The sequence below is a fragment of the Rattus rattus genome, chromosome 11, assembly GCF_011064425.1.
Source record: "Rattus rattus isolate New Zealand chromosome 11, Rrattus_CSIRO_v1, whole genome shotgun sequence".
NCBI classification, from domain to species: Eukaryota; Metazoa; Chordata; class Mammalia; order Rodentia; family Muridae; genus Rattus; species Rattus rattus.
This window is the reverse complement of record NC_046164.1, coordinates 81,658,196-81,683,745: the sequence shown is the minus strand read 5'-3', so window position 1 is coordinate 81,683,745 and position 25,550 is coordinate 81,658,196.

Here is a 25,550-nt window from a genome sequence, read left to right as displayed (position 1 = left end):
AAAAAGAAGCATATACACCCGAGAGGAGTTTATGGAAGAAAATAATCAAACTCAGGGCTGAAGTCAACCAAGTAGAACCAAAGAGAACTATACAAAGAATAAACAAAACCAGGAGCTGCTTCTTTGAGAAAAATCAACAAGATAGATAAACCCTTAGGCAGGTAACCAGAAGGCAGAGAGACATTAACCAAATCAACAAAATCAGAAATGAAAAGCAAGATATAACAACAGAGACTGAAAAAATACAAGAAATCATCAGATCCTGTAACAAAAGTCTATATTCAACAAAACTATAAAATCTAGAAAAAAATGTAATTATTTTCTAGACAAATGTCAGGTACCAAAGTTAAATCAGGATCAGATAAATCATCTAAACACCCCCAATAACACCTAAAGAAATAGATGCAGTCCTTAAAAGTTTCCCAGCCAGAAGAAGCCCAGAACTAGATCGGTTTAGTGTAGAATTCTATCAGATCTTCAAAGGAGACTTAATACCAATACATCTCAAACTGCTTCACAATATAGAAACAGCAAGAACCCTATCTAATTCATTCAATGAAACCACAGTTATGCTGATACCTAAATCACACAAAGACCCAACAAAGAAAGAGAATTTCCAACCAATTTTGTCTATAAATATCAATGCAAAATTACTCAATAAAATACTTGCTGACCCAATTCAAGAACACATCAAAATAATCATTCAAGGAGGTTTCATCCCAGGGATGCAGGGATGGTTCAGTATACAGAAATCCATCAATGTAACCCACTATATTAAAAAACTCAAGGTAAAAAAAATCAGATGAAGAGTCTGAAAAAGCCTTTGACAAAATACAACATCCCTCCATGATAAAAGTCTTGGAAAAATCAGGAATTCAAGGCCCATACCTAAAGATAGTAAAGCAATATGCAACAAACCAGTAGCCAACATCAAACTAAATGGAGAGAAACTTGAAACAATTCCACTGAAATAAGGGACTAGACAATGCTGCCCACTCTCCCCATACCTATTCAATATAGTACTCAAAGTCCTATCCAGAGCAATGAGACAACAAAAGATCAAAATACAAATCAGAAAGGAAGAAGTCAAGATATCACTATTTGAAGATGATATGATAGTATACTTAAGTGACCCCAAAAATTCCACCAGAGAACTCATACAGCTGAAAAACAACTTCAGCAAAGTGGTTGGATATATAATTAATCAAACAAATCAGTAGCCTTCCACTACATAAAGGATAAACAGGGTGAAAAAGAAATTAGGGAAGTGACACCCTTTGCAATTGTCATAAATAACAAAATACCTTGGTGTGACTCTAACCAAGCAAGTGAAAGATCTATATGACAAGAACTTCAAGTCTCTGTAGAAAGAAATTGAAGAAGACCTCAGAAGGTGGAAAGATCTCCAATGCTCATAAATTTGCGGGATTAACATAGTAAAAATGGTCATCTTACTAAAAGCAATCTACAGATTCATTATAATCCTCATCAAAATTCCAAGTCAATTCTTCATAGATTTTGAAAGAGCAATTCTCAAAATCATCTGGAATAATAAAAAGCCCAGAATAGAGAAAAATATTCTCAACAATAAGAGAACTTCTGGGGGATTCACCATCCCTGACCTCAAGCTGTACTACAGAGCAATAGTGATAAAACCCATATGGTATTGACACAGAGACAAAAAGGTAGATCATTGGGATAGAAATGAAGACCCAGAATTAAACCCATACACCTATGATCACATGATTTTTGACAAAGAAGCCAAAACTATCCAGTGGAAAAAAGACACCGCATTCAGCAAATGGTGATGACTTAAGTGGCAGTCACCATAAAGAAGAATGCAAATTGATCCATTCTTATCTCACTGTACAAAGCTCAAGTCCAAGTGGACCAATGACCTCCTCTTAAAACCAGACACACTGAATCTAATAGAAGAGACAGTGGGAAAGAGCTTTGAACCCATCAGCACAGGGAAAAGTTTCCTGAAGAGAGCATCAATGGCTCAAGCTCTAAGATCAACAATAGACAAATAAGACCTCGCAAAATTGCAAAGCTACTGAAAGGCAAAGGACACTGTCAACAGGTCAAAACAGTAATCCACAGATTGGGAAAAGATATTTACCAACACTATATCTGATAGAGGACTAATATCCAATATACAAAAAACACAAAAACTTAGACTCCAGAGAAGCAAATAACCCTATTTAAAAATGGAATACTGAAATAAACCAAGAATCTCAACTGAAGAATCTTGAATGGCTGAGAAGCATCTAAAAAGAAATGTTCAACATCCTTAGTCTTTACAGAAATGCAAATCAAAACAACTCTGAGATTCTACCTCATACTAGTCAGAATGGTTAAGGTCAAAATTCAAGTAACAGCAGATGTTGGAGAGGATGTGGAGAAAGAGGAACATTCCTCCATTTCTGATGGGATTGCATGCTGGTAAAAACACTTTGGAAAACAATCAGATGGTTCTTCAGAGAATTAGAAATAGTTTTACCTGAAGATCCAACTATACCTGGGCATATTTCAAAAATATTCTCTAACATATAATAAGAACATGCTCCATTATGTTAGTAAAAGCCTTATTTATAATAGCCAGAAGCTGGAAAGAACCCAGATGTCCCTTAATAGAGGAACGGATACAGAAGATGTGGTATATCTACACAATGGAGTACTACTCAGGTATTAAACACAATGACTTCATGAAATTCTTAGGCAAATAGTTAGAACAAGAAAATATCATCCTGAGTGTGGTAACCCAGTCACAAAAGACACACATGGTATATACTCACTGGTAAGTGGATAATAGGAAAAAAGCTTAGAATACCCACGATACAACTCACAGACCATATGAAACTCAAGAAGAAGGAAGATCAAAGTGCGGTTGCTTCAGTGCTACTGAACAAAATAATCATGGGAGGTAGAGGAAGAAAGGGACTTGAGAGGGCTAGAATAAAGGGAGGAAGAAGGGGGCAGGATAAGGTATGGAGAAGGTGAGGGAGAAGAAAGGAGGTCAGGAAATTGAGAAGTGTATAGCAGCAGGGGATGGGGAACTGGGCGGTAGCCATTAGAAAGTCTCAGATGCCAGGAAAGCAACAGGCTCCCAGGACCCAGTGGGAATGACTTTAGCTGAAACAAAGGGGAGGGGCGTGTAGAGACCATATCCAGAGGATAGAAATGGCCCCTGTTGAGGGATGGGGCCACCCACTCATCTCCAAATTTTTAACCCAGGATTGTTCCTCTCTAAAGGAAATACTGTGACAAAGTGTGAGGCAGGGAGTGAAGAAAAGGCCATCCAGAGACTGTCAGACCTGGGGATCCATCCTATATATAGCCACCAAACCCAGTCACTATTACTGATGCAAAGAATCGCTTACTGACAGGAGCCTGGTATAGCTGTTCTCTGAGAAGCTCTGCCGAAGCCTAACCAATACAGAGACAGATGCTCTCATCCAACCATCAGACTGAGCTCTGGGACCCTAATGGAGGAGTTAAGGGAAGGACCAAGGCAGCTGAAGGGGGGTTGCAATCCCATAGGAAGAACAATATTATCAACTAACTAGATCTCCCAGAGCCCGCAGGGACTAAACCACTAACCAAAGAATACACATGGAAGGGCCCATGGCTACAGCTGCTTATGTAGCAGAGAATGCCTTATCTGGCATCAGAGGGTGGGAAGGCCCTTGTTCCTGTGGAGGATAGATATCCCACTATCAGGGAACGATAGGGCAGTGAGGCAGGAGTGGGTTGGTGGGAGAGAATGGGACAAGTGGTTTCTGGAGGGGAAGCCTGGAAGGGAATAACATCTAAAATATAAATAAATAAAATAACCAATAAAAAATAAAATGAAAAGATACATAATATCAAAAAAGGAAAAGATGCTAGTAACTTGAGCGGAGACGTGGAAGAGATTTAAGGAAGAATAGCACGGAGAGCTGGAGGTAGAAGGAGGAAGTGATATAATTCTGTTTCAATTAAAACATTTTTAAATATGCAAGAAAATCATGTAAACACATTAGAGGATATACCTCTTGAAAAATCTTCCCAGAGCAGATGTGATACATTCACTTGATTAACAATCTAGTCTAATCTATAACCTTGATGGGAGGCCTTATGAGATATCAACTTTGCCGTTGTGTCACAAGTCATTTAAGTTAAACAAGGAGAATTGATAACTTGATACCTGAGGACATTCAAACCCACAGTGAAAATGTTAGATAGCTTATTAAGTCATCAAGTTTAGAAGTTGTCGAGGGTAGACCCTTCTACTTCATAATCATCTTTGGCCCATACATCCTATTTTTTATCATATGAATTTAAGTAAAAGGTACAATCTTCTTTAGGGTTATTGCTGTGAAAATACACCGTGGCTGTCTTAGTCACACTTTCTATTCCTGCACAAAATAACATGACCAAGAAGAAGCAAGTTGGGGAGGAAATGGTTTATTCAGCTTGCACCTCCACATTGCTGTTCATCATCAAAGAAAAGTCAAGACTGGCACTCAAGCAAGTCAGGAAGCAGGAGCTGATGCAGAGGCCATGGAGGGATGTTACTTACTCCATGGCCTGGCTTACTCTTGCTCTCTTATGGGCCCTCCCACCCTTGATCACTAATTGAGAAAATGCCTTACAGCTAGATCTCATAGAGGCATTTCATCATGGGAGGCTCCTTTCTCTGTGATAACTGCAGTTTATATCAAGTTGACACACAAAAATAACATTTGAAATGTAAATTTAAAAAATCCAATAAAAACTAAATTGCACTTAGATAAAGATGAAGCTTGAGTAGTTAAACATGTAGCAGAAGGTTTGGGTTTTTGCTTGGTTGGTTTTTTTTTTTCCTTTCAATTTGTTGTTCAATCAGAAGAGAATACTTTTTTGATTGAAAAATCAATTATTCATCTTCTAAATAAAGCTACAAACATTGATCTGATTGAAAAAAATGCAACACAATGGCCAAGGCAATTCTTTAAAGGCAAACATTTCATTGGGCCTGGCTTACAGTTTCAGAGAATCAGTTCATCATTGTCATGGCAGAAGCATAGTAGCATCCCGGTAAACATGGTGCTGGAGGAGCCAATCCGAGAGTTCTACATCTTGATTGGAAGGCAGCCAGTAGGAGACTGTCTCTTCTGTGCTTGGTGGAGCTTGAGCACAGGACCTCAAAGCCCACCCTCCCAGTGACACAAATTCCTGCAACAAGGCCATACCCATTTCAACAAGGACTGTTCTTGGTAGTCACCTCCTAATAGTGCCACTCCCTTTGGGCCAAGCATTCAAATACAAGAGACTATGGGCGCCAAATTTAGTCAAACCACTGCCGGTACATTTCAAAATTGCCCTTCTTAAAATTTGAAGTACTATGTGAAAGGAGAAATAAAGCAAGAAAGCAAGCAAGCAAGACAGACAGACAGGAAGGAAGGAAGGAAGGAAGGAAGGAAGGAAGAAAGAAAGAAAGAAAGAAAGAAAGAAAGAAAGAAAGAAAGAAAGAAAGAAAGAAAGAAAAAGAAAGAAAGAAAGAATACCTGGATGTTTCTCTTCTTATGCATTCCCCTCTTCCTGGTTCCTGGTAGCTGCCTAGAATGCAGTCAGCCTGCCCTATTATTTTTTCTCCCAAAATCCAATAGAATTGTTTTCCAGTTCTCTTTAGTTTATTCTGAAATTCCCTCATCTACAAGACTAAGAAAACCTGCATACACACACACACACGACCCCTTTATTGCTTAGTAACAAAACCAAGACTCTATCAATAGACTTAGTCATTTGTCAAAAATCTATCCTGCTGCTCAAGATGAGCTGGGTGTGGTTAGAGTAATGACCTAGAACTCGAAGTTCCAGTATCAGGGTAACGTGCAGAGGGGAAGGTGACTAAACTGTGTAAACTTTTAAACAGTTTTAGCTCTGAAGACATTTATTGCTTCGCAGTATGCTCCTTTTAGGTAGTATGAGCTCAATGATTTTTCTCATTCATCTTTAGCTCATTACCTAGTATCCAAAAAAAAAATAATTCTTCTAAAGAGGAGTGACATGGAGACTGGCATATATTTTTAAGGTCAGACAGACCTTGATATGAATATCTTCCAATAAATGAATTAAGTTTAACTTTTGGAATTTTATTTAATGCAGGACAACCTCATTTACTCATTTAATGAAATGGGGATAATATCTACTTTATAGAGGTCTTATGAAAACGCATTATAGTATAATGTCAAATACCTCAAAAACAGTAAAAATTACTACTGCTTGTTATATTAATTCTGGACAGGGATCTTAGCTGAAGAACCCAAGGAAAGCAATTCATGAATACCATTTCATGAAATGACTTTTTAAAAAAAGAATCTCCATCACGTAACCTTCAATCTGACCCTCTCAACTACAATGCAGTTGGTTTCAATATATGCAAAATCTTTCCTCGTGGACCATTCTGTGCTCATTGTCCCCAGGGGTGGCTCATTTTTCCCCTGGCAAGTGTGTGCTACAACTCAAAGTTGGATGTATAAATGTGTCTGGTGATAGGGTGGCCCCTGTAGCTCCTGGGACATTCTATGAGCTGTAAATACTCAGCAGGATGGCACTGGAATTATTACAAAATGTCAGCATGAATACATGAAGGTACGACTTCCCTGAGTCAGAAGAAATGAAACTATAAATCAAAGACCCTGGAGTAAAATTATTGAAATTGCTCTGCCCTTCACACGTGGGGGTGGTCAGCCATTGTGATAATAAATTGATCCACCTGAAATCCCAAAGAAGGAGTTTTTACCTCAAAGGACATAAATTCAGTTCCACCTCCTGCCTTCCCAAATAGCATTCCACTGGCAATGTGCAAATAAACTTTTAGAAATTAGGCACTTAATGACTGAATTTGAATCGAGGTATTCCTAGAAGCTCCACATCCACTGGTTTTAATTCATCCTGAGAAATCTGAATTTAGAAACACATAGCTGGAGCCCTCTCTGGCATACAAATAATTCAATTTACATCTTTTTTATCACAGCTACAGTTATACATTTTTTTCCTCTTATTCACCAAGGACAAGATGTAGAGCTACAATTGAAAGGCAGTTTGTCTAAACACTATTACTAGTCAGGAAGATCGCTATGTGCTCAGTATCATTGGGTTCACAGAATGGGAACTGGGAGTGCCCCTCAGTGGTACTACACATGCTTAGTATGCCCAGATTCTATGTCCATGCCCAGCAACAGAGAAACAAATACATAAAAGTTCATAAACTACTTGCATGCCCCCATAATGTGCTATATCCAGAGTTTCTGTGTCTCTTAAAACAGTGGACAAATGTCTTTAGGAAGTTCAAAGTCTTCTGGTATGTCACTAGAAAGAGAACAGAAAACACAAATCTGTAACAAGATTAATCCTGCTATTTGAAATAGAGGTGTGTCCAGGCTAAATAATGAGATGAGAAAAAAAGACCCAGGATGTTGTCAGGGCTTTTACTTTTCCATGATTTCTAATTCGAAAGTCACACTCCACAGATGCGCCTGGCTGCATGTAGGAACCTCATAGAGAATTCTAGTCTTAAGTTTAGGACCAGAGTAGATTATACAGTATTCACACATTTATATCACTGAAAACCAGGGCAGGAGACTTCCCCTACCATACTTCACTTTCAACTTTGATTGGAGAAACAGAAAGGAAAATTGTTCTGTCCTTTCAACATTTTCATTAATGAGCTGTCCAAGTCATCATTGTAGAAATGACTATTAATCAGGCTTAATTAATCACCTTCTGAGTTATCTGCTGATGGGACAAAGAGCTTTCCTTCAAGGTCATAGGGTATCAGTCATTAAAATATTTTGCCAAGGAAAAAATAGAGTATTTTGTCCTAATTACCAAAATTACTGTAATTCACGGAATAATCTGAAACAGCTGGTTATCTGTTTAGGAGACAGTTTCTCAGCATCACATAAAACCAAGGTGCCAAGATCTCTGCATCTGACTCAGGGTTGGAACAGCTAGTAGACTGCCATCTACACAGGATCCAGACTGCCAGTGCCAATTTGTGTGCCTCACAGTAGGAATGCTTCAGGCCTCTAGACAGTGAAACTGCAAAGCAATTTTCAAGGTCTTTCTATGAAAGTTTTCACTTCTTTCTATAACTAGGAAACAAAAAGTAGTAATTCTCCATGATTTTTAAGATGTCTGTGCATGATTTTTTTTTTAAATCTTCAGCCGGGAGGTATTAGACATTTTTGTCAAATAAGCATGGGTTTTGCAGCTTCTGAAGCTCTTGGATGCTTTTCATACCTAGATATCACGAAGGCAAGTTTGTCACTTGGACTGTGACTGGTAAATAGAGAAGGTTGCTGTTTTGTTCTGCACTGCTTATTGGCAGGATACAGCAATATTTGGACAGATATGCCCATTTTAGTCAAAAGTCTTGTTCTTAACTCCCACAGAAATATCATGGAAGGTGCTAGATGTGAAACCATCATGGGAGCTCCTGAAAAGGCTACAGGGGAGCGAGAAGTCAGAGCTGAGAGGAAAGAGTTGCTTATACCAAGAGGACACTGAGGAATGATAGTTAATCACAATTATCTACATTATGCGATGTAGAAATACATAAGATATAGGTGCCTGACCCTCAGAAATTATACTGATTATACTAATAGGTTGAGAATACCCACTTATAACCGTAATGGATTTCTTAGCCTACTAGCTCCCAAACAAAAGCATGGAGATTTATATTTATATATGAATGCTATGCCTTCTCTTACACTTGCTCCCAATTAGCTCTTATATCATAAATGAACCCATATATAGTTATCTATGTTCTGCCATGTGGCTCCTTCGTTAGCTTTCCTTCTGTTGCAGCCTGCTTCTTCCTCCACATCTGGCTTGTGAATTCACTCACCCCACTCCCTCCCAATGTCTATAACTCTTTTCAAAAGTCCCATCTTCTACTTCCTACCTTTGCTGTGGGCTTTTTAATGAATCAATCAGAAGGTGACAGAGAGCGTTTACATAATATGATGTGTCCATATGAACAACAATATCAAAATCAACTCTTTGCTGGCACAGAAATCAGAATAAGAAAAATACAAAGACAATCTTTAATAGAAAGTGTGGAAAGGCTAGAGAGGAGAAATAAGGAATGGAAAAGGGAAAAAAGGATTGGGGGATCTCAGTAGGACAACTACTAGGAAGACGCAGGAATCCAGCTCACCCACACAGTCTCTCTGAAAATACCCTAGTATATGCCCAGGTATCTAAGTATAGCACTGTAGTGAACTCCAGTTCTCTACACAGTCTCTACCTCCTCAGAGTAGTCATGCTTGCATACTCTGTGTATATATTATCATACACCCATACAAACAAGTCACACAAAAATTATTTTACAAGCACATGTTCTTACCTCAACCGACATTCATAATCAACAGATACACTGTGGAATGCATACATCTCCTCACATATGCTCACACCCTCATAGGTGGTTATCTTTGCACTATGATAAGGGTAATAAAGAGCTCTAATTTCACAGTAAAGAACTATAAGATTTTGACCCAAAATTCATCCTGCGTACAAGAAATGCAGAGACAGAGGATGGAGCAAATACAGAGGAAATAGCCAACCAATAACCAGCTCAACTTGAGACTCATCCCATGGGCAAGCACCAGTCCCAGACACTATTCATGATACTCTGTTATGCTTGCAGACAACAATCTAGCATGGCTGTCTTCTGAGAGGCTCTACCCAGAAGCTGATTTAGACAGACACATGCACCCATATCCAAACAGTGGATAGAGCTTGCAGACTCCTATGGTAAAATAGGATGAAGGATTGTGGATGAGTGGCCACAACTCACAAGACAGAATCCGTCTTGTAACCAGACCTCCATTTTATACACTGGGCCCTGTCCTCAGGTTAAACTCTAATTACTGGAAAAACCGCAAACTGTCCCAGGAAGGAAGCACCCTAGACACAGGCCACAAGCAGGAAAAGTCCTACTGTTCCAGAGGCTATAGATATAAATTGCCTAAGCCAACTAAAATCATTGTTATCCAGTCATGTAACTACCAAGTTGATAAGCCCCTCGCCCTGCTGTAACTTAAAAAAAAAAGGCCCATTCAGAGCCTGCCCCACATGTGGCCCATAAATACACAGCCACCAAACTAGAAAGATGGATGAGGCAAAGAAGTGCAGGCTGACAGGAACCGGATGTAGATCTTTCATGAGAGACACAGCCAGAATACAGCAAATACACGGGCGAATGCCAGCAGCAAACTACCGAACTGAGAACAGGACCCCCGTTGAAGGAATCTTAGAAAGGACTGACAGAGCTTGAAGGGGCTTGAGACCCCATATGAACAACAATGCCAACCAACCAGAGCTTCCAGGAGACTTAGCCACTACCTAAAGACTACACATGGACTGACCCTGGACTCTGACCTCATAGGTAGCAATGAATATCCTAGTAAGAGCACCAGTGGAAGGGGAAGCCCTGGGTCCTGCTAAGACTGAACCCCCAGTGAACTAGATTGTTGGGGGGAGGGTGGTAATCGGGAGAGGATAGGGAGGGGAACACCCATCTAGAAGGGGAGGGGGAGGAGCTAGGGGGATGTTGACCCGGAAACCGGGAAAGGGAATAGCAATCGAAATGTAAATAAGAAATACCCTTCCGCTGGTGCCCTTACTAGGCTATTCATTGCTACCTATGAGGTTGGAGCCCAGGGACAGTCCATGTATAGTCTTTGGGTAGTGGCTTAGTCCCTGGAAGCTCTGGTTGCTTGGCATTGTTGTTCATATGGGGTCTCAAGCCCCTTCAAGCTCTTTCAGTCCTTTCTCTGATTCCTCAATGGGAGTCCCGTCCTCAGTTCAGTGGTTTGCTGCTGGCATTCACCTATGTATTTGCTGTATTCTGGCTGTGTCTCTCAGGAGAGATCTACAGCTGGTTACTGTCAGCCTGCACTTCTTTGCTTTATCCATCTTGTCTAATTGGGTGGCTGTATATGTATGTGCCACATGTGGGGCAGGCTCTGAATGGGTGCTCCTCCTGCCTCTGTTCTAAACTTTGCCTCCCTAGTCCCTAGCAAGGGTATTCTTGTTCCCCTTTTAAAGAAGGGTCGAAGCATTCGCATTTTCTTCGACCTCCTTTTATTGTATGATTGCTATGATTAGGGCATTGAGTACTATTTTGAATAAGAGAGTGGCCATCCTTGTCTAGTTTAGTGGGATTGCTTCAAGTTTCTCTCCACTTAGTTTGTTGTTGGCTACTGGTTTGCTGTATATTGCTTTTACTATGTTTAGATATGGACCTTGAAATCCTGATCTTTCCAAGACTTTGAACATGAAGGGGTGTTGAATTTTGTCACATGCTTTCGCAGCATCTAATTATATGATCATGTGGGGTTTTTTTCTTTGAGTTTGTTTATATAGTGGATTACATTGATGGATTTCCATATAGTAAACCATCCCCACATCCTTGGGATGAAGCCTACTTGATCATGATGCATCCATCATGATCCACCATTTTGATACGTCCTTGGATTCAGTTTGCAAGAATCTTATTGAGTATTTGTACATCAATATTTATAAGGGAAATTGGTCTGAAGTTCTCTTTCTTTGTTGGATCTTTGATTTAGGTAAAAAAGTATTTGTTGCTTCATAGAACAAGTTGGGTAGTGTTCCTTCTGTTTCTATTTTGTGGAATAGTTTGGAGAGTATTTGTATTAGGACTTCTATGAAGGTCTGATAGAATTGAGCACTAAATGCATCTAATCTTGGGCTTTTTTTTTTTTTGGAGACTTTTAATGCCTGCTTCTATTTCTTTAGGGGTTATGGGACCATTTAGATGGTTTACCTGGACCTGATTTAATTTTGGCACCTAATATCAGTCTAGAAAATTGTCCATTTGATCAAGATTTTCCAGTTTCGTTGAGTATAAGCTTTAGTAGTAAGATCTGCTGATTTATTGAATTTCCTCAGTTTATGTTGTTATGTCTCCCTTTTCATTTGTTATTTTGTTAATTTGGATACTCTCTATGTGTCCTCTGGTTAGTCTGGCTAAGGGTTTATCTATCTTGTTGATCTTCTCAAAGAACCAGTTCCTGGTTTTGTTGATTTTTGTTATAGTTCTTTTTGTTTCTACTTGGTTGATTTCAGCCCTGAGTTCGATTATTTCCTGCTGTCTACTCCTCTTGGGTGTATTTACTTCTTTTTGTTCTAGAGCTTTTAGGTGTGCTGTGAAGCAACTAGTGTATTCTCTCTCCAGTTTCTGTTTGGAGGCACTCAGAGCTATGAGTTTTCCTCTTAGCATTGTTTTCATTGTGTCTCATAAGTTTGGGTATATTGTGTCTACATTTTCATTAAATTCTAAAAAGCCTTTAATTTTTTTCTTTATTTCTTCCTTGAATAGAGTGCTGTTTAGCTTCTATTTGTATGTGGGCTTTTTGTCATTTTTGTTGTTATTGAAGACCAACCTTAGTCCATGATGATGTGATATGATTATGTGATATGATGTGATGGGATTATTTCTATCTCTTTTTATCTTTTGAGGTCTGTTTTGTGGCCAATTATATGGTCCATTTTGTAGAAGGAACCATGAAGTGATATGAAGGAGGAATATTCTTTTATTTTAGGATGTTCCATAGATATCGGTTAAATCCATTTGGTTCATAATTTCTGTTAGTTTCTCTGTGTAGGTTCTTTTTCCATGATCTGTCCATTGACAAGAGTGGAGTGTTGAAGTCTCCCACCATTATTGTGTGTGGTGCATTATTGTATGTGGAGCTTTAATAAAGTTTCTTTTATGAAAGCAGGTGCTCTTGCAATTTAGAGCATAGATATTCGGAATTGAGAGTTTATCTTGATGGATTTTTTCCTTTGCTGAATATGAAATGTACTTCCTTATCTTTTTTGATAACTTTTGTTTGAAACCCGATATTTTTTTTTTTATTTTTGAATTGACACTCCAGCCTCATCTTGAGCTGACTCTGTCCCACAGGTCTCTATACACAAATCCCACTGGGAGAAAGCTGATTTCTCTGAAGTACTGACAGACCTGAGAGCACAGGGGAGACCACCGTTTCTGCTCACAATCCTGGCCCAAGAGGAAACCATCTGACACCCTCAGGACACAGGAACTGACGAACAGTCTGGGACAGGATCCTTCTGATCTCTGCCTGTGCCCTGAGGTGACCCTATGCCATAGCTCTCTGTACACAAATCACACTGAGAGAAAGCTGGTCTCCCAGGAGTGCTGACACACCTGAGAGCACAGGTAAGACCACCACTTCTACTTTGAGGGAACTGCCCAGAGCCCTCAGGACATAGAAATCAAGGAGCAGATTGGGGCAGGATCCTTCCAGTTTCTGTCTGTGCCCTGAGCTGACACTGTGCCACAGTTTTCTGTGCCCAGATTCCACAGGGAGAGAGGAGGTCTCCCAGTAATGCTGACACACAGGCTTACAAAAGGGTAATGCCACTGGCAGAAACAGCAAGACCAGCTGACACCAGAGATAAGCAGATGGTGAGAGGCAAGGACAAGGACCTAAGCAACAGAAGCCAAGGCTACTTGGCATCATCAGAACCCAGTTCCCCTACCATCCTAAGCCTTGGATATCACAACACACCAGAAAAGCAAGACTTTGATTTAAAATAACAATTTATAAAGATGTTAGAGGACTTTAAGAAAGACTTAAATAACTCCCTTAAAGAAATACAGGAGAACACAGGTAAACAGGTAGAAGCACTTAAATAGGAAGCACAAAAATCCCTTAAAAAATTACAAGGAGGAGAGGGGAGACCTAGACTCTCAGAAGTGCAGAAAATCCTGAGAGCTCAGAAGAGACCACTACTTCTTTCCACATTCCTGGCCCAAGAGGAAACTGCCCAGAGCCCTGTGAACACAGGAGCAGTCAGGGAGAGGCTCCTTCAATCTCCAGTATGAAAGTCAGTCACCAGGAATACTGACAAACCCGAGAGCAGAGGTAGGACCAACACTTCTGCTCCAAGTAACCTTCCTGAAGTCCTCAGGACATACAAATGCAGGAGAGTTCTAGGAGAGGAACCTACCAGTTTCTGCTTGTACCTAGAGCTGACCTGGTCCCACAGGTCTCTGTACCCAGACCCTGCTGGGAGAAAACAGGACAACAGGAGTCCTGATGCACAGGCTGACAGAAGGGTAAACCACTGTCAGAGACAGCAAGTTCATCTGACACTAGAAACAACCTGATGGCAAGAGGCAAGTGCAGGAACCTAAGCAACAGAAACCAAGACTACTTGGCACCATCAGAGCCTAGTTCTCCCACAAAAGCAAATATTGGATATCCCACCACATCAGAAAAGCAAGATTTGGATTTAAAATCACATCTCATGATGATGATGATGTTAGAGCACTTTAAGAAGTACATTAATAACTCCATTAAAGAAATACAAGACAACACAGGTAAACAAGTAGAATCCCTTAAAGAAGAAACACAAAAATCCCTTACAGAATTACAGGAAAACACAACCAAACAGGTGAAGGAATTGAACAAAACCATTCAGGATATAAAATGGAACTAGAAACAATATAGAAGTCACAAAGGGAGACAACCCTGGAGATAGAAAACCTAGGGAAGATATCAGGAGTCATGGATGCAAGCATCACCAACAGAATACAAGAAAAAGAAGAGAGAATCTCAGGGGCAGAAGATGCCATAGAAAACATCGACACAACAATCAAGAAGATTGAAATAACCCCATATATCCTGTCAGAAAATTAAGGTGCAACATGCCCAAACTTATGGGACACAATGAAAGCAGTGCTAGGAGAAAAACTCATAACTCGGTGTGTCTCCAAAAAGAAACTGGAGAGAGCATACATTAGTTACTTAACAGCACACCTATAAGCTCTAGAACAAAAAGAAGCAAATACACCCAAGCAGAGTAGACAGCAGGAAATAATTGAACTCAGAGCTGAAATCAACCAGGTAGAAACTTAAAAAAAAACTATACAAAAAAAATCTCCAAAACCAGGAGCTGCTTCTATGAAAAAAATCAACAAGATAGATAAACCAGTAGCCAGACTAACCAGAGGGCACAGAGAGAGTATCCAAATTAACAAATCAGAATTAAAAAGGGAGGCATACTCAACAGGTACAGAAAGATAGAAATAATCCCATGCGTACATCGGACCACCACGCCTAAAGCTGGTCTTCAATAACAATAAGGGAAGAATGCCCACATATACGTGGAAATTGAACAATGCTCTCTACTCAATGATAACCTGGTCAAGGAAGAAATAAAGAAAGAAATTAAAAAACTTTTAGAATTTAATGAAAATGAAGGTACAAATATACCCAAACTTATGGGACACGATGAAAGCTGTGCTAAGAGGAAAACTCATAGCGCTGAGTGCCTGCAGAAAGAAACAGGAAAGAGCATATGTCAGCAGCTTGACAGCACACCTAAAAGCTCTAGAACAAAAAGAAGCAAATACACCCAGGAGGAGTAGAAGGCAGGAAATAATCAAACTCAGAGCTGAAATCAACCAAGTAGAAACAAAAGGACCATAGAAAGAATCAACAGAACCAAAAGTTGGTTCTTTGAGAAAATCAACAAGATAGATAAACCCTAGCCAGACTAACGAGAGGACACAGAGAGGTGTCCAAATTAACAAAATCAGAAATGAAAAGGGAGACATAAATACAGATTCAGAGGAAATTCAAAAAATCATCAGATCTTACTATAAAAGCCTATACTCAACAAAACTTGAAAATCTGCAGGAAATGGACAATTTCCTAGACAGATACCAGGTACCGAAGTTAAATCAGGAACAGATAAACCAGTTACACAACCCCATAACTCCTAAGGAAATAGAAGCAGTCATTAAAGGTCTCCCAACCAAAAAGAGCCCAGGTCCAGACGGGTTTAGTGCAGAATTCTATCAGACCTTCATAGAAGACCTCATACCAATATTATTCAAACTATTCCACAAAATTGAAACAGATGGAGCACTACCAAACTCCTTCTATGAAGCCACAATTACTCTTATACCTAAACCACACAAAGACCCAACAAAGAAAGAGAACTTCAGACCAATTTCCCTTATGAACATCGACGCAAAAATACTCAACAAAAATTCTGGCAAACCGAATCCAAGAGCACATCAAAACAATCATCCACCATGATCAAGTAGGCTTCATCCCAGGCATGCAGGGATGGTTTAATATAATGGAAAACCATCAACGGATCCATTATATAAACAAACTGAAAGAACAAAACCACATGATCATTTCATTAGATGCTGAGAAAGCATTTGACAAAATTCAACACCCTTCATGATAAAAAGTCCTGAAAGAATAGGAATCAAGGCCCATACCTAAACATAGTAAAAAAGCCATATACAGCAAAAACCAGTGGCTAACATTAAACTAAATGGAGAGAAACTTGAAGCAATCCCACTAAAATCAGGGACTAGACAAGGCTGCCCACTTCTCCCTACTTATTCAATATAGTTCTTGAAGTTCTAGCCAGAGCAATCAGACAACAAAAGGAGGTCAAGGGATACAGATCGAAAAGAAGAAGTCAAAATATCACTATTTGCAGATGATATGATAGTATATTTAAGTGATTCCAAAAGTTCCACCAGAGAACTACTAAAGCTGATAAACAACTTCAGCAAAGTGGCTGGGTATAAAATTAACTCAAATAAATCAGTAGCCTTCCTCTACACCAAAGAGAAAACAAGCCGAGAAAGAAATTAGGAAACGACACCTTCATAATAGACCCAAATAATATAAAGTACCAGTGTGACTTTAACCAAGCAAGTAAAAGATTTGTACAACAAGAACTTCAAGACTCTGAAGAAAGAAATTGAAGAAGACCTCAGAAGATGGAAAGATCTCCCATGCTCATGGATTGGCAGGATTAATATAGTAAAAATGGCCATTTTACCAAAAGCGATCTACAGATTCAATGCAATCCCCATCAAAATACCAATCCAATTCTTCAAAGAGTTAGACAGAACAATTTGCAAATTCATCTGGAATAACAAAAAACCCAGGATAGCTAAAACTATCCTCAACAATAAAAAAGGACTTCTGGGGAATCACTATATCTGAACTCAAGCAGTATTACAGAGCAATAGTGATAAAAACTGCATGGTATTGGTACAGAGACAGACAGATAGACCAATGGAATAGAATTGAAGACCCAGAAATGAACCCACACACCTATGGTCACTTGATTTTTGACAAAGGAGCCCAAACCATCCAATGGAAAAAGATAGCATTTTCAGCAAATGGTGCTGGTTCAACTGGAGGTCAACATGTAGAAGAATGCAGATCGATCCATGCTTATCACCCTGTACAAAGCTTAAGTCCAAGTGGATCAAGGACCTCCACATCAAACCAGACACACTCAAACTAATAGAAGAAAAAAACTAGGAAGCATTTGGAACACATGGGCACTGGAAAAAAAATTTCCTGAACAAAACACCAATGGCTTATGCTCTAAGATCAAGAATCGACAAATGGGATCTCATAAAACTGCAAAGCTTCTGTAAGGCAAAGGACACTGTGGTTAGGACAAAACGGCAACCAACAGATTGGGAAAAGATCTTTACCAATCCTACAACAGATAGAGGGCTTATATCCAAAATATACAAAGAACTCAAGAAGTTAGACAGCAGGGAGACAAATAACCCTATTAAAAAATGGGGTTCAGAGCTAAACAGAGAATTCACAGCTGAGGAATGCCGAATGGCTGAGAAACACCTAAAGAAATGTTCAACATCGTTAGTCATAAGGGAAATGCAAATCAAAACAACCCTGAGATTTCACCTCACCAGTGAGAATGGCTAAGATCAAAACTCAGGTGACAGCAAATGCTGGCGAGGATGTGGAGAAAGAGGAACACTCTCCATTGTTGGTGGGGTTGCAGACTGCTACAACCATTCTGGAAATCAGTCTGGAGGTTCCTCAGAAAATTGGACATTGAACTGCCTGAGGATCCAGCTATACCTCTCCTGGGCATATACCCAAAAGATGCCCCAACATATAAAAAAGACACGTGCTCCACTATGTTCATCGCAGCCTTATTTATAATATCCAGAAGCTGGAAAGAACCCAGATGCCCTTCAACAGAGGAATGGATACAGAAATGTGGTACATCTACACAATGGAATATTACTCAGCCATCAAAAAAACAATGACTTTATGAAATTGTAGGCAAATGGGTGGAACTGGAAAATATCATCCTGAGTGAGCTAACCCAATCACAGAAAGACATACATGGTATGCACTCATTGATAAGTGGCTAATAGCCCAAATGCTTGAATTACCTTAGATTTGCCTAGAACAAATGAAACTCAAGACGGATGATCAAAATGTGAATGCAGATCCTCTTTAAAGGGGAACAAGAATACCCAGCCAGGGAAGAGAGAGGCAAATTAAAACAGAGACCAAGGAACACCCATTCAACTGAGAACATGGGCCCATACATGAAGGAATCAGACAAAGAACTGGAAGAAGCTTGAAGGAGACCAAGAGCCCATGTATGATACGCAAATCCTGAGAGACACACCAGAATACAGCAAATACAGGGCTAATGCCACAGCCAAACCACTAACTGAGAACCCTGGACTCCCTGTTGAAGGAATATCCTAGAATGAACTGGAAGAGCTTGAAGCCCTGAGACCCCATGCTAAGACAACAATGCCAGTGAACCAGACTGTTGGGAGAAGCCACTACCTAAAGACTATACATGGACACCCTGGACTTGACCAAGGGGAGCAATGAATATCCTGAAAAAAGCAATAACCAAATGGATAGGGGGGCCCTGGGTCCTGTAAGAATAAAAAAGTGAAATAAACTGTTGGGGAGGGCGTAATGGGGGGAAAAAAACAAAAAGGAACACCTAAAAAAAAAAAAATCAATAAAACCAAGGCTGATGTTTGAGAAGAATCGAAAGGGAATAACCATTAAATGTATATAAGAACACAGAGAGTTAATAAAAATCTTTGTTAAAAAAAAAAAAAAAGGGAGGCATAACAACTGAATCTGATGAAATTCAAAAAAATCATCAGATCTTATATAAAGCTTATATTCAACAAAACTGGAAAAATTGATGAAATGGACAATTTTCTAGACAGATACCAGGTACCAAATTAAATCAGGTCCAGATAAATCATCTAAACAGTCCTATAACCTTAAAGAAATAGAAGCAGCATTAAAAGTCTCCCCAAAAAAAAAAAAGCCCAACCATTAGATGGGCTTTGGTAGAATTCTATCAGACCTTCATAGAAGTCCCCATACAAATACTCTCCAAACTATTCCACAAAATAAAAACAGAATGAGCACTACCCAATTCTTTCTATTACACTTAAACCTAAACCACACAAAGACCCAACAAATAAAGAGAACTTCAGAACAATTTCCCTTATGAATATCAATGCAAAAATACTCAATAAAATCTCACAAACCAAATCCATGATCACATCAAACCGATCATTCATCATGATCAAGTAGGTTTCATCCCAAGGATGCAGAGATGGTTCAATATACAGAAATCCATCAATATAATCTACTATATAAACAAACTCAAAGAAAAAAAAACAAATGATCATATAATTACATTCTGAAAAAGCATTTGACAAAATTCAATACCCTTTCATGCTAAAATCCTTGGAAGAATCCAGAACTCAAGGCCAATACATAAACATAGTAAAAGCAATATACAGCAAACCAAGAGCCAACATCAAACTAAATGGAGAGAAACTTGAAGCAATCCCAATAAAATCAGGGACTATACAAGGCTGCCCACTCTCTCATTACTTACTCAATATAGTACTCAAAGTCCTAACCAGAGCAATCAGACAACAAAAAGAGGTCAGTGGAATACAAAGTGTAAAGGAGGAAGTCAAAATATCACTAGTTGCAGATGATATGATAGTACATTTAAGTGATCCCAAAAGTTCCACCAGAGAACTACTAAGCCTGATAAACCAGCATTTCAGCAAAGTGGTTGTATATTAAATTAACTCAAACAAATCAGTAGCCTTCCTGTACTTAAAAGGATAAACAGGCTGAGAAAGAAATCAGGGATATGACTCCCTTCACAATAGCCACAAATAATATAATATACCTTGGTGTGAATATAACCAAGCAAATGAAAGATCTGTATGACAACTTTGAGTATCTGAAGAAAGAAATTAAAGATCTCAGACGATGAAAAGATTTCCCATGCTCATGGATTTGGAGGATTACTATAGTAAAAATGGCCATTTTGCCAAAGGCAGTCTACAGATTGAATGCAATCCCCATCAAAATTCCAACTCAATTCTTCATAGAGTTAGAAAGAGCAATTTGCAAATTCATTTGGAATAAAAGAAACCTAGGATAGCAAAATTATAAGAACTTCTGGAGGAATCACAATCCCTGACCTCAAGCTGTATTACAGAGCAATAATGATAAAAACTGCATGGTATTGATACAGAGACAGACAGGTAGGTCAATGGAATGGAATTGAAAACCGAGAAATGTATCTACACACCTATGGTCACTTGATCTTTGACAGAGAAACTAAAACCATACAGTGGGAAAAAAATTATATTTTCAACAAATGGTGCTGGTTCAGCTGGAGGACAGCATATAGAAGAATGCAAATCGATCCTTTCTTATCAGCTGTACAAAACTCCACATAAAACCAGATACACTCAAATTAATAGAAGAAAAAGTGGGGAAGATCATCCAACACATGGGCACTCAGCAACAAAATACCAATGGCTAATGCTCTAAGATCAACAATCTACAAATGGGACCTCATAAAATTGCAAAGCTTCTGTAAGGCAAAGTACACTGTCATTAGGACAAAACAGCCACCAACAGATTGAGAAAAGATTTTTACCAATTAGACAGAGGACTGATATCCAGTATATACAATGAACTCAAGAAATTAGACTCCAGAGAGTCAAATAACCCTATAAAATGGGTACAGAGCTAAAGAAAGAATTCTCAGCTGAGGAACAGTAAATGACTGAGAAGTACCTAAAGAAATGTTTAACATCCTTAGTCATCAGGGAAATGCAAATCAAAATGACCCTGAGATTCTACCTCACACCAGTCAGAATGGCAAAGATCAAAAACTAAGGTGCCAACAGATGCTGGCAAAGATGTGGAGAAAGAGGAACACTCCTCTGTTGTTGGTAGGATTACAAGCTGGTACAACTGCTCTGGAAATCACTCTTCAGGTTCCTAAGAAAATTGAACCATAATATTACCTGATAACTTAGCTATACCACTCTTGGGCATATACCCAAATTATGTTTCAACATATAACAAGGACACATGCTCCACTATGTGCATAGCAGCATTATTTATAATAGCCAGAAACTGGAAAAAACCCAGATGTCCTTCAACAGAGAAATGGATACAAAAAAATGTGATACATCTATACAATAGAGTACTACCCAGCTACCAAAAACAATGACTTCATGAAATTCATAGGCAAATGGATGGAACTAGAAAATATCATCCTGAGTGAGGTAACCCAATCACAAAAAAAAAAAAAAAACCACACAGTATGCACTCACTGATAAGTGGACCCAAAGCTCGAATTACCCAAGATACAATCCACAGATCACATGAAACTCAATAAGAAGGATGGCCAAAGTGCAGATGCTTCGGTATTTCTCAAAAGGGGGAACAAAAATATTCATAGGAGGAGATTTGGAGTTTGGAGCAGAGACTGAAGGAATGGCCATTCAGAGCCTGCCACCCCTGGAGATCCAACCCATATACATACAGATACAGAATCCAGACAATATTGCTGATGCCAAGAAGTGCATGCTGACAGGAGCCTGATATAGCTGTCTCCTGAGAGGCTTTGCCAGAGCATGACAAATACAGAGGTGGATGCTCACAGCCAACCATTGAATTGAGAATGGGATCCCCAATTAAAGAGTTAGAAAAAGGATTGAAGAAGCTGAAGGGGCTTGCAGCCCCATAAGAACAAAAATACCAAACAATCAGAACTTGTAAGGACTAAATTATCATCCAAAGAGTACACATGGACAGACCCATGGCTCCATCTGCATATGTAGCAGAGGATGGCCTTGTTGGGCATCAGTGGGATGAGATCCATTGGTCCTGTCAAGGCTTGAAGTCCCAGGGTACAGGAATATCAGGGCAGGGAGGCAGAAAGGGGTGGGCTGTGGGGAACACCATTATATATAGAAACATGGGGAGGGTGAATGGGATAGGAGTTTATGGATGGGAAACTGGGAAAGGGAATGACATTTCATGTGTAAATAAAAAATGCAAGAAAAAATAAAGAATTGCCACTCAAGCTTCTTTCTTGGGACCATTTGCTTGACAATATTTTCCCAATATTTTTCTGAAGAAGTGTCTGTCTTTGTTACTGAAGTGCATTTCTTGTATGCAGCAAAATTCTGGGTCCTGTTTATGTATCCAGTCTGTTAGTCTATGTCTTTTTATTTGGAAATTGAGTCCATTGATGTTGAGAGATATTAGGGACCCATGATAGTTGTTTTCTATTACTTTTGTTTTTAGAGGTGGAATTATGTTTGTGTGGCTATCTTCTTTTGGGTTGGTTGAAAAAAGATTACTTTCTTGTTTTTTCTAGGGTTCATTTTTTCTTTGTATGTTGGAGTTTCCATCTATTGTCCTTTGTAGGGTTGGATTTGTGGAAAGATATTGTGTAAATTTGGTTTTGTCATTGAATATCTTGTTTTCCCCATCTATGGTAATTGAGAATTTTTCTGGATATAGTAGCCTGGGCTGGCATTTGTGTTCTCTTAGGGTGTATGACATCTTCCCAGGATCTCCTAGCTTTCATAGTCTTTTATGAGAAGTCTGGTGTAATTCTGATAGGTCTGCCTTTATGTGTTGACCCTTTTCCCTTACTGCTTTTAATATTTTTTCTTTGTCTTGTCCATTTGGTGTTTTGACTATTATATGATGGAAGGAATTTCTTTTCTGGTCCAATCTAATTGGATTCTGTAGGCTTCTTGTATGTTTGTGGGTATCTCTTTAGCTTAGGGAAGTTTTCTTCTATAATTTCGTTGATGATATTTACTGGCCCTTTAAGTTGGGAACCTTTGCTCTCCTCTATACCTGGTTTTCTCATTGTGTTCTGGATGTTTTGGGTTAGGAGCTTTTTGCATTTTGCATTTCTTTTTTGACTGTTGTGTCAATGGTTTCTATGGCAGCCTCTGCCTCTGACATTTTTCTCTTCAATCTCTTGTATTCTGTTGGTGATGCTCATGTCTATGACTCCTGATCTCTTCCCTAGATTTTCTAACCCCAGGATTGTCTCTCTTTGTGTTTCTTTATTGTTTCTGTTTCCATTTTTAAATCCTGGATGGTTTTGTTCAATTCCTTCACCTGTTTGGTTGTGTTTTCCTATAATTCTTTAAGGGATTTTTGTGATTCCTCTTCAAGAGCTTCTACTTGTTTAACTGTGTTGTCCTGTATTTCTTTAATGGAGTTATTTATGTCCTTTTTAAAGTCCATCATCATGAGATGTGATTTTAAATCAGAATCTTTCTTTTCCATTATGTTGGGATATCCAGGACTTAATGTGGTGGGAGATCAAAGTTCCGATGATGCCAAGTGGACTTGGTTTCTGTTGATTAGGTTCTTGAATTTTCCTCTAGCCCATTGGTTATCTCTGGTGTTAGCTGGTCTTGCTGTCTCTGATAGTGGCTTGATGCTCCTGTAAGTCTGTGTATCAGTTTTCCTGGGAGACCAGCTTTCTCTAAGCAGTATCTGGGTACTGAGAGCTCTGCCACACAGTCAGCTCTGGGTGAAGACAGAAACTAGTATGATCCTGACCCAAACTGCTCCTTGGTTCCTGTGTCCTGAGGGCTCCAGGTATGTCCCTCTAAGCAGATGAGGTTGTCTCACCTCTGCTCTCAGGTGTGTCAGCACTCCTGGGAGACTAGCTCTATCCTGCTGGGATCTGAGTACAAAGAGCTGTGACACAGGATCAGCTCTGGGTGCAGAAGAAATCCGGAACGACAAACCATCCTAAGGGCAGGCTTTCCCCCCAGGAATAGATGTCCAACACAAACTTAATGGTATTTTGTTGAAGGTTTTGTCTCATAATGCTTTGTCTGGACTTTTTATTTTTATCTTACAGATCACTGCTTATATTTATGGTGTTGTGATTTTTCTTCAGCTATTTTCTCCCCATTTGTTTTCTCCTATTCAGGTTTGCTTTCATTTTATTTTATTTTATTTGTATTATATGTTTTTAAATGGGTTTGCATTCTAATGAAAGAAAGATGGAGGAGAGTTGATTTGAGTGGAGGGCAGAAGTAGGGAGACTCTTGGAGAAGTTGAGAGAGAGGAAGCCATAATCAGAATATATTATACGACCAAAATCTATTTTTATAAAATAAAAATAAAAACTCTTATATAAAATACATTAAAAATAAATTCCTTACAAATATATTGAGTTCTGTGTAACTCAGTTAAAATCTTAAGAAAGAGAAAATTATATGAGCTGAAGCTAAGAAAACCCTTCATGAACTGAAGCTCCTTCTAAATTATTAATCAAACACAGGCTTACAATTTCCCTGCTTTTAAAGGGGAAATAGGTGAAGGGATATGCTCTCCAGTGGTCTCTCAGTGACTTCTCCATGCTCCCAAAGGTGTCTCAAAGCTAGGATGGCCCATTATTTCCTTCCTGAATAAATGATTTACTAAAACTAATAAAATAATAATTCTCAATAGATGATAAAAGTGTCATTACCAAATCTTTTGTTCAAGTCTGTTTTGACTGATTTTTGGGGAGGGCGGAGGTTTTCTGGGAGGGAATACCCATAAAAAGGATATACTCTCTGTATATAAGAAATACTGTTAATAAAAAAAAAAAAAAGAAAAAAAAAGGAAACAAACCCAACAGAACTTAAAAAAATTAAAAATAAAAAGTAGTTAATGAGAAAAAAAAAGAAAAAAAAAAAAAAAAAAAGAAAGAAAGAAAGTGTCTATGGGACAGGAAGATTTCCCGTATGCTACCAAAAGAGACACACCAACCCAGTCACAAACCTTTTGATCTACAATGATCTACAATGGTGTAGATATGCCATGCCTACAAGATATGCTTGGGCAATGGTAGCTCAAAACTTGAGGGAGTAACTACCTAATATCTGATGTGACTTGGAATATGAGAGCTTGGATCACTCAGCCTTAAACAGGATGACTCTATCAAATCCCTTCTATCTGGGTTCAAGAGACCCCATAGAGGAGGCAAAAAAAATGTGTATAAGAGTCAGAGAGAATGAAGGACACTAAGAAAAGGATCTTCTACATCAACATGTTCAAGGTTCACAGGAATTCAGAGACTAAAGCACCATGAACAGGGCCTACACAGGTCCTGGAGAGGTATTTGGAGGAATGGGTATCTGGGATCTATGAAACAAATGTCTTGAAGTCAAATTATGGGTCAAAGATGGCTGGCACCCTATACTCTGCTCAAGACAGCTTTCCAGCCTGCTTTCTCTCTGTTCTGCTTTCTTTCTCTCTAATCTGCTTTCTCTGGAGATCTCCAGACAGTTCTCTTTCTCTATTTTGCTTGAG